Here is a 10374-nt window from a genome sequence, read left to right as displayed (position 1 = left end):
ATCTATAAATATATATAAATATATAAATACATAATGTGTTTATAAATACACACATATATATGTGTGTGTGTGTATATATATATATATATATTTTTTTTTTTTTTTCCAAGAGAGAGAGTGTGCCAGCAGGGGAGGGAGGGGCAGAGAGAGAGGGAGTAAGAGAATGTTAAGCAGGTTCCACACCCAGCATGGTGCCTGATGTGGGACTCGATATTGGTGACCCTAACAAAGATCATGACCTGAGCTGAAATCAAGAGTTAGATGTTTAACTGACTGAGCCACCCAGGCACCCCTAAATATTTTCTTTAACTCAATTTAAATAATTTGAAATGCAAAATAAATCCATGCATTTAATTAATAATGTAAAATGTCTACATTTGAAATATCTCAGGTAGGTTTTAATTTTTGCTTTATGATTCAGCAAATTGAAATTAGTCTGTCCTTAGATATCCAAGTAAACTTCAAGTATTTTTTTTTTTTTTTTAAAGATTTTATTTATTTATTTGACAGAGAGAAATCACAAGTAGATGGAGAGGCAGGCAGAGAGAGAGAGAGAGGGAAGCAGGCTCCCTGCTGAGCAGAGAGCCCGATGCGGGACTCGATCCCAGGAACATGAGATCATGACCTGAGCCGAAGGCAGCGGCTCAACCCACTGAGCCACCCAGGCGCCCCTAAACTTCAAGTATTAAGGCAATCTCTTAACTTTGAACACCCATTATTCTAAAATATATGCAAAATAGGTCAAGAAATATTCAAACCTACCTAGAAACTAGTAGAAGCTATGATGCTATCATTGAAAAGTAGCCTTACGCAAATATCCTATACTATTAAAAGTATCAAATAAAAATGCAAACAATTAAATAAAGAAATGAAATATCGCTATAAACTATACAGTCCAGCTGGTACCCTTTATATTTATTCATTTACTTTTCACACATATACCCATTTTCCTTATGTCTGAGAAAGTGCTTTATATTTCTGTTTGTTATTTTTTCATTATTCTTTCACTTATGCTCTGTACTTTTGAGCATAAGCCAGACCCCACAGAATTCCACTCCACACATGCTGGGAGTGGTGAGAGTTGTCTCCGTGTTCAGAGCTGCACTGAGCAGAACTAAATAGCCAGAAGCTCCATAATTAACATTTCATCAATATGAAAGTATTTAAATATATTCTCATGCTTAAGTTATATTTTAAGAAAAGACACTTATCAATCTGTCCATAAAATGCCATCTATAATTGACAAAATTAAACTAACATTTTTATCTATGTGAAACAAGCCAAATCCTGATTTTAAGTGAGGCTAATGAGTATGGTGACAGATTCTTGACGTTAGAAAATGGAGAACAGAGTTTTGTTGTTGTTGTTTTAATAATCCTCTCACAAAATGATTTAGTGACTCCAACAGCAATTCTTTGATACTTGACCCTTACACCCAGTAAGGTGTAGTAATTTGATTGATTAGTTTATTTGTTCGTTGGACAAATATTTCTTGATTTCTTACTATAGGCCAGGCAGAAGGCTAGGGTAAAATTTTGAACCAAACCACCCAACCTAACAATCAGAAGCAAGTTCCGTAGTCCTTGTCCTCTTAAAACTGATGATCGTGTGTGTGTGTGTGTGTGTGCAGATTGGATACAGATGTTAATCAAAGAAAGGTAAAATTACAAATGTAACAAATGATAGGAAGGACACATGTGGTATTTAAGAAATTTAACCAGAGAGGAACATTAGAAGAACTTCCCTCTGGAGCTAAAGACAGAGTTGAGATCTGAAGAAAGAATAAACAAACTAGGTGGAGAGGCAAAAGAGTAGCTCCCTGGGCACGTGGAAAAAACTGCAAAAGACCCCCATGATAGGAGGGAATGTTTTTGTCTCAAGAAAGAAAAGAAGGACCTGGAGCAAAAAAAGGCCAAGGTTTGAGAAAAGGCTGTGGAAGGAGAGAATCTAAACCATTCAGGGTTTTGCAGGCCAAATCGAGGGTTTTAGTTTTTTCCCCCAAATTATTGAAAACCATTTAAAGAGTAATAGGGTTAGGTTTGCATTAGGAAATAGTCACTGTAGCTGTTATGCACATTCGTAACACGGGACGTGTATAATAATGTTCACAGCAGTTTGCTGTTCTGAATAGTCCTAAACTAGAAGCAGTCTCAGTGTTCAGTGAGAATGGAATTAATAATTGTGCTGTAAATATACAAAAGATTGCTATATAAAAATGGGAATGAGGGGTGCCTGGGTGGCTCGGTCAGTTAAGCATCCAACTTTTGATCTCGTCTCAGGTCTTGATCTCAGGGTTGTGAGTTCAAGCCCCACATTGGGCTCCATGCTGGGCATGGAGCCTATTTAAAAATCAATATAAATAAATAAAAATAAAAATGGGAATGAGCAGACTATGATTGTGCACTGCAAATGAATAAACGTCATGCATATAATGTTAAATGAAAGAAGCCAGACATAGAAGAATAAATAGAGTACGGATCCTACTCACATGAAGTTAAAAGCCGGCAAAACTAATGTGCGGTGTTAGAAGTCAGGATAGTGCTTATATTAGGAGTGGGGAATGTGGGGCTCTTTATCAGAAGGTGGTATTAGGTGGGCTTCCAAGCTGGCAACACCCTGTTTAGTAACTTGAATGGTGGTTAAGCAGGTGTTCAATTTGTGAAAATGTGTATACATTGCACATTTATGTTTTGTGCAGTTTTCAGTATATGTGTGATATCACACACTTGAAAACGTTTTTTAAACTTTTTGTTTTTAAGAACAGTTTGATGGGGCGCCTGGGTGGCTCGGTGGGTTGAGCCGCTGCCTTCGGCTCGGGTCACGATCTCAGGGTCCTGGGATCGAGTCCCATATCAGGCTCTCTGCTCAGCAGGGAGCCTGCTTCCCTCTCTCTCTCTCTGCCTGCCTCTCTCTCCATCTACTACTTATGATCTTTCTCTGTCAAATAAATAAATAAAATCTTAAAAAAAAAAAAAAAAAAAGAACAGTTTGATGGAGGAGTACCTGGCTAGTTCAGCTGGTGGAGCAGAGGAGTTCTGGACTTAGGGTTGTGGGTTTGAGTCCTACGCTGGTTGTGGAGATTGCTGAAAAACAAAATCTTTTTAGAAAAGAAAACAGATGGAGTTACTGAATGGATACAGTAAGATCAGTCAGGAAGCAATGACAGTAGTCCAAATGGGAGATTTTACTTCAAACTTTCTAACATGGGAAAGATGGAAAGGAGACTTATTTGAAAGTGATTATTTAAAAGGCAAAATGAACAGGATGTGGTGGTGAAGTAGATATGGAGTGTAAGGAGTGAGGAGGTAGCAAGGGTGATTCCTAGGAGCCACTGATTTAAGAAACAAATAGGCAGGCCTCTGTTTGTCAGCAGGGACCAGGGTGAAATGGACGAGGATGAGGATTAGTTTTCATCTTGGGTGGTAGAAGGTAAAGGGTCAGCCAGAGACCAGCTGTGAGAAAAAGAGAAGGACGTTGGAGTTGTTCAGAGAGCAGAGAAAGTAGTTGTGGAGAAGGAGAAAGTGAGTGAACTGAAGAATACAGTGGGTTGCTGAGTGACGCCGAGGCATCTTTTGATCGTCACCAATTGGTAGTGAACATTTTACCCTGCACTATGCCTTGCACCAGCATCGCTCATCCCTTCTTTGCCCAGGCGTGAAGAGAATGGGTAATCAGGGTCACACACAGAGTTCAGGTGGCTGTGATCAGTAGTTTGGGGGCATTAAAATAATTCAAAATAGACGAATAAGAGGTTGTGATAAATCTCAATTTTCCATCTTTTTCATAAAGGGAGATGGTCTTTAATGGGCACCTGTTCTAGAGTTCTCTGGGAATATGGAAGTTCTCCCGAGAAGGTAAGAGAGAAGATGGGCACTTCTAGGGCTCAGGATTACTCTCTTCTGTCTGAGCACACTTCTACAGTCATGGTCACCACAGTCACCACCGGGATATTTCCATTTCCTCTCTTTCACTTTCTCTTTGTTGTTCTTTTTCTCCAAGTCCCTTTGGGGGATTGTATAGAAGAAATAAGCATGAAATGGACACACTAAAATTGTGTTGGGAGCCTAGCAGATTTGGGACTGGAGATAGGACATTGAAAAGAAGATTAGTGCTTCAACTTTTGGATACAGCAGTTTTTACATAGTTGCAGGCTCCAGTAACTGATGGGCCCAAAGATAGCTAGTCCATGCAGTTTCAGTGATAAGCCAGCTAGCATTTTGCATAGCAGAATTGCAGTTTTATCTTTGACATTTGCCTATCTCCCTTTCTCTTTCTCCTGCCAACATGCCACTAATTTAGTCGTTCAGTCATTCAGTCATTTGTCCCACAAACATGTATTGAGGAACCACTATGCATCATGTACTGAGCTAGTTGTCCTCTAGCAACTCACAGTAGGGGTTTCGCACCCCAAAGGATCACCCTTCCCCCTAAATTAGCCCTCTATTTTCCATGACCATTCAACCATCTGTGGAAGGATGCTGACTAGGTATTTATTTCAACAACTCATATCAATATTATGTGTAAATGACAATAGCTAATAAACATATGCCACACTCTCTCCTAAACCCTTTATAAATGTGAATTCTTTGAATCTTCACAATATACTATAAAGGAAGTACTACTCTTATGTTAATGTTAAAAACTAGAAACTGAAGGCATGGAAAGATGAGGTAACATGCTCAGTAAGGAGGTGGCAGAGGCAGGACTTAAGCAAGCAGTCTTTCTCCATAGTTTGTGTTCCTGATTACTACTGCCCAGCAAAGCCTACACCTGAGGCTTATAGTGAGGCTTTGGGGAAGAAGAGTTTCTTCTGCCCTTCAAGGTCCTTTAGCTGGGCTAAGAATGAAATTGGCATGAGACAGATTAACAGGAGAAAATAAAATTTAATTGAATACGTGTGGGGACTCCACACAGACAGGGAAATTCCAAAGATGGTCAGGCAACATGATGTGTATGTGTTTTTTTGTTGTTTTGTTTTGTTTTCCTTAGGCAACATGATGTTTATGAGCTAAGGAGAAGGTGACGGGTCTAAGAAGATCATTAGCAGGAAGGAGAAAGGAGGTGTTTGAAACTATGGTTGCTCTATTATGTAGATTCTTTTTTTTTTTAAGGTTTTATTTATTTATTTGACAGAGAGAGAAATCACAAGTAGGCAGAGCAGCAGGCAGAGAGAGGGGGAAGCAGGCTCCCTGGCGAGCAGAGAGCCCGATGCAGGGCTGGATCCCAGGACTGTGGGTTCATGACCTGAGCCGAAGGCAGAGTGCGCTGATGTAGATAAATTTTTTTTTAAAAAGATTTTATTTATTTATTTGACAGACAGAGATCACAAGTAGGCAGAGAGGCAGGCAGAGAGAGAGAGGTGGAAGCAGGCTCCCTGCTGAGCAGAGAGCCTGATGCCGGGCCCAATCCCATCACAACCTGAGCAAAAGCAGAGGCTTTAACCCACTGAGCCATCCAAGTGCCCCTGTAGATAAATTTCTTAAGAAGAATCTCTGTTAATAGCTTTCCTCCTTGTGCCAGCAGGCAGTTGAGGATGAGGTAAAAAGTTTTTCCTGAATCTGCTGGCTTTTAATTGCTTTTAACTCAAAATAATGTTCATGCTGAAGTGGGGACAGCCTGCCGTGGCTCTTACAGAGGCCATAAGAGGTGCTGTGCTCTTACAGGCTTTGTTATAGGTTGGAATTGAAATTTGCTTTCTGCTTTGAATTGACCCTTTTGTTCTTATCATCAGAAGTCCAGTGGTCATTAGGATAAGGTTGCTCTGTTAGTATTGGATTTTATATAAACATCAAAGAAAGTAAAAGTCCATTCATGACTAATCTAAAGAAAGTTTTTTTTTTTTTTTTCTCTAAAGACTTTACCCATTCACCTGACAGACAGAGATCACAAGCAGGCAGAGAGAGAGGAGGCTCCCTGCTGAGCAGAGAGTCTCATGCAGGGCTCCATCCCAGGACTCTGGGATCATGACCTGAGCTGAAGGCAGAGGCTTTAATCCACTGAGCCACTCAGGCACTGGGATTGAGAGTGATGAGGGTATGGTGTCTTTGAACCTGGGCATGGTCTACTTAACTTGAGGGGTGTTGGACCTATCCAGGGAAGCAGAACGAGGAAAGATACACATTTGTGATCACAGAAAGAGAAAACACATAGCAGTTAGAGAGGTGGTCCAGTTAGACAGTTAAAGGGATATCCAATTTCTAGTGAATCAGTGAATTAGAAGAAATGTTTGTGAAACTTTTATAATCTGCATGCTGGGGCCCCTGGCTGTATCAGTCCATTAAGCATCTGACTCTTGGTTTCCCATTTAACCATGATCTCAGGGTCATGGAATCCAGCCCTGCCTCCATGCTCAGTGGGGAGTCTGCTTGAGATTCTCTCTCTTCCTCTGCTCTTCCCCATTATGCTCTCGCTCTAAAATAAATAAATAAATAAATAAATGTTAATAAAAAGTTATATAATAAGCATCCTGTTGGGAAGAGTAAAATCAGAGTATTATTTTTAGACTTACTCTAGAGAAGAGGAGATAAAGCAGATCAAACAAATACTATGAAATCCCCAAGATGCTCAATTTTTCTTTCCGCAGAAAAGAAAAAAAAACAAAACAAACTGCACTTTATAGTTCTACCTAGCAGTGTGGGCTTAATATGCAAGAATATTAAGGAAAGAGTGCACTTCATTTTATATTTCTCCCTCAGTGATTTCATTCATCCTCATTAAATCGTTTAATTCTCTATTCATATATTTGTTCTTTTGCTCTATTTTTATTTATTTGTTCACTTATTTATTTATTTATTTATTTTTAAAGATTTTATTTATTCATTTGACAGACAGAGATCACAATTAGGCAGAGAAGCAGGCAGAGAGAGAGGAAGGGGAGCAGGCTCCCTGCTGAGCAGAGAGCCTGATGTGGGACTCGATCCCAGGATCCTGAGATCATTACCTGAGCCAAAGGCAGAGGTTTTAACCCACTGAGCCACCCAGGCGCCCCTGTTCACTCATTTATTAATGCTCCTATTAAATACATACTTTAAAAGTATCTACTATTTATTGCTCTGGGTGCTATGAATACTGCAGTAAATAACGTAAGCAAAATTCCTGGTTCTCAAAGTTTACAATCTAAGGAGGGTAGGAGTCATAGGCAGAGAGAATCAAGTAACAAATAAGTGAATAAGATAAATGGAGAAATAAGCTATATAAATAATACTGACCAATGTGATCCAGAGGTACTGGTTGAGGGCTATTTTAATTTTTTCATTTAAATTGAATTAATCAACATATAGTGTATTATTACTTTCAGAGGTAGAGTTCAGTGATTCATTAGTCTTACATAAAGATACCCATTGCTCATTACATCTCGTGTCTTCCTTAATGTCCATCACCCAGTTACCCTACCCCACTCCCTCCCAGCAACCCTGTTTGTTTCCTATGATTAAGAGTCTCTTATGGTTTGTCTCCCTCTGTGATTTTATTTTTCCCTCCCTTCCCTTAGGATTCTGTTTTGTTTCTTAAATTGAAAATAGAAGTGAAATCATATAATTGTCTTTCTCTAATTGATTTATTTCACTTATCATAATACCCTCTAGTTCCATCCATGTCATCACAAATGGCAAGATTTTTTTGATGGCTGAGTACTATTCCATTGTGTGTGTGTGTGTGTGTGTGTGTGTGTGTATCATATCATATCTTCCTTATCCATTCATCTGTTAATGGACATCTGGGCTCTTTTCATAGTTTGGCTGTTGTGGCCATTGCTACTATAAACATTGGGGTTCAGGTGCCCCTTTGGATCACTACATCTGTATCTGTGGGGTAAATACCTAGTAGTACAATTGTTGAATCATAGCGCAGCTCTACTTTTAACTTTTTGAGGAACCTCCATGCTGTTTTCCAGAGTGGCTGCACCAGCTTGCATTCCCACCAACAGTGTAGGAGGGTTTCCCTTTCTTTGCATCCTTGCCACATTTGTTGTTTCCTGACTTGTTGATTTTAGCTATTCTAACAGGTGTGAGGTGGTATCTCATTTTGGTTTTGGTTACCTGCCATGGCCATTGTTGTTCCTCATGAGGAACAGAGGGATGGAGGAAGGATAAGGAGAGACAGCTTTTTGGAAGCAGAGGAAAGAGATTAAGGCCAGATCATGGAGGGCCTTGAACATTATGAAACAAGTCTTAATTTAAAAAAAAAATATTCAGAGTAGACATTTCTCCAAAGAAGATATACAAATGGCCAAGAAATATATGAAAAGATGCTCAAGTTACTAATCATCAGAAATGCAAATCAAAACCAAAATGAGATATCACCTGACACCCATTAAAATGGTTACTATTAAAATATATCAAGTGTTGGTGAGAATGTGGAGAAATTGGAACCACTGTCCACTGTCAGCAGGAATGTAAATTGATATAGCTACTAAGGAAAATAGCATGAAGTTTCCTCAAGAAATTAAAACCAGCACTACCACACAATCCAGCAATACCACTTCTGGCTATGTACCCAATAGAATTGAAAGTAGGATCTCAAAGAGATATCTGCACGCCCATGTTCATAGCAGTATTATTCACAATAGCCAAAAGGCAGACACAACCCGCTCTATCAATGGAAAAACGGATAAACAAAATGTGATACAAACATACAATGGGTTTTATTCAGCCTTAAAAAGGAAGAAAATCCTGTTACATGTCACAGTGTGGATGAACTTTAAGGGCATTATACTAAACAAAATAAGGTAATCACGAAAGGACAAATTCTGCTCAGTTCCACTGTGTGAAGTAACTCACATAGTCAAATTCACAGAAATCGAAAGTAGAATTATAGTTTCCAGGGGCCGGAGAGGGAAACAAAGAAAAGCTATTACTCCATCGGTATAGAGCTTCCAACTTGTAAGATGATGCTGTTTCACAACAATGTAAATGTACTTAACAATATTAAACTGTACACTTGAAAATGTTTAAGATGGTAAACTTTATGTTTTTTTAATCACAATAGAAAAAAATCATTTGCTACTTAAGTCCTCAAAATTATTGTGCTGTTTTTGTATGAAACTTTAATTTTTTAATTTTTAATTTTTTTTAACTTGAGAGAGAATGGGAGTGGGGGGCCGGGAGGAGCAGAAAGAGAGGAAGAGGCAGATTCCATACTGAGCAGGAAGCCTGATGTGGGGCTCAGTCCCAGGACCCTGAGATCATGACCCAAGCTGAAGGCAGACACTTAACAGACTGAACCACCCAGGTATCCCTGTATTAAACTTTTAGAATTTGTGTGTGTGTGTGTGTGCATGTATGTGTGTGTGTGTTAGGTTGCAGAAAAATATATGTTTGTGCTTGGGTCTGCATTAACCTCACTTATCTACACATCACCTTTGTGAATGGAAGGCTGTCGTATGGAAGAAGCAGCTAGCCTGAACAAGGGGCTTTGACACTTGCTTCATCATTGTTTATCACACTTGTGTTATCAATATCTGCATGTTGTAAAATGTCACTTTATAGTAGCTTTCTTTTTCTTTTCTTTTTTTTTAATAGTAGCTTTCCAAAAAAATGAGATCTTATTATAGGACTCCTTTTACCCCATCCTTATGTGAGTCCCAAGGCACTTTTCTAGCATAAACTTTTGTAGTTTTATACATTTACATGAAGTTCAGGCCCAATTCCTCTTTTATTTCCAGATAGAAATTGATTGAACTTTATCAAGACTTATTATGTGGCTTGATAAGTGATCAAATTTTGTAAATGTTCCATTTGGGATTTAAAAAAGTATTTATCCTATTTTTGTATGTGTGTAACTACATATGTACATACATATCCATATTATTCACATTCATTTTACATATATTCATTAGAATAAGCTTTTATATTTTTCAATTAAAAAGGGATTTGTAGACCCAATACATTTTAATTATTAAATTTAATATATTCAAGAGATGAAAGTTAAATAATATATTTGATATATAGGGTTGCCTCCTATTTTATATGGATTAAACTAACTACAATTAAATGACTTGACAAGTCATTAGTGTTTAATATTTCATTATTTCACTGTTGCGTAATCTTTACTATAGGTATTAAATAACATAACACATGAAGTGAATATTTAATCACTAACTTCTATATGGGGTAACAAGTACTGAGTTAGAGCGTGTAATTCTCAATGTGCTTAACTTTAGAAGACTTGTGTACTCACTTTTATAATTACTTATTTTTTATTTTAAATTCAATCTTATTTTTGCTTTTTGGAACTTTACTGCTACAGTTATCTGTATTCTGTGTAAACACTAGTGAGATACTCTTCATTGTCCCAAACTGGTTCACTTTACATGACCTGAACTTGAGAAGATAATGTTTCTCAGGTTTCAAGGCAACATGCTAAATACGGGAGCAC

Source organism: Mustela putorius, unplaced genomic scaffold, assembly GCF_011764305.1.
Source record: "Mustela putorius furo isolate JIRA1106 unplaced genomic scaffold, ASM1176430v1.1 tig00537227_pilon_pilon_pilon, whole genome shotgun sequence".
NCBI lineage: Eukaryota > Metazoa > Chordata > Mammalia > Carnivora > Mustelidae > Mustela > Mustela putorius.
The sequence above is the reverse complement of the archived record's forward strand: the minus strand, read 5'-3'. Positions refer to the sequence as shown.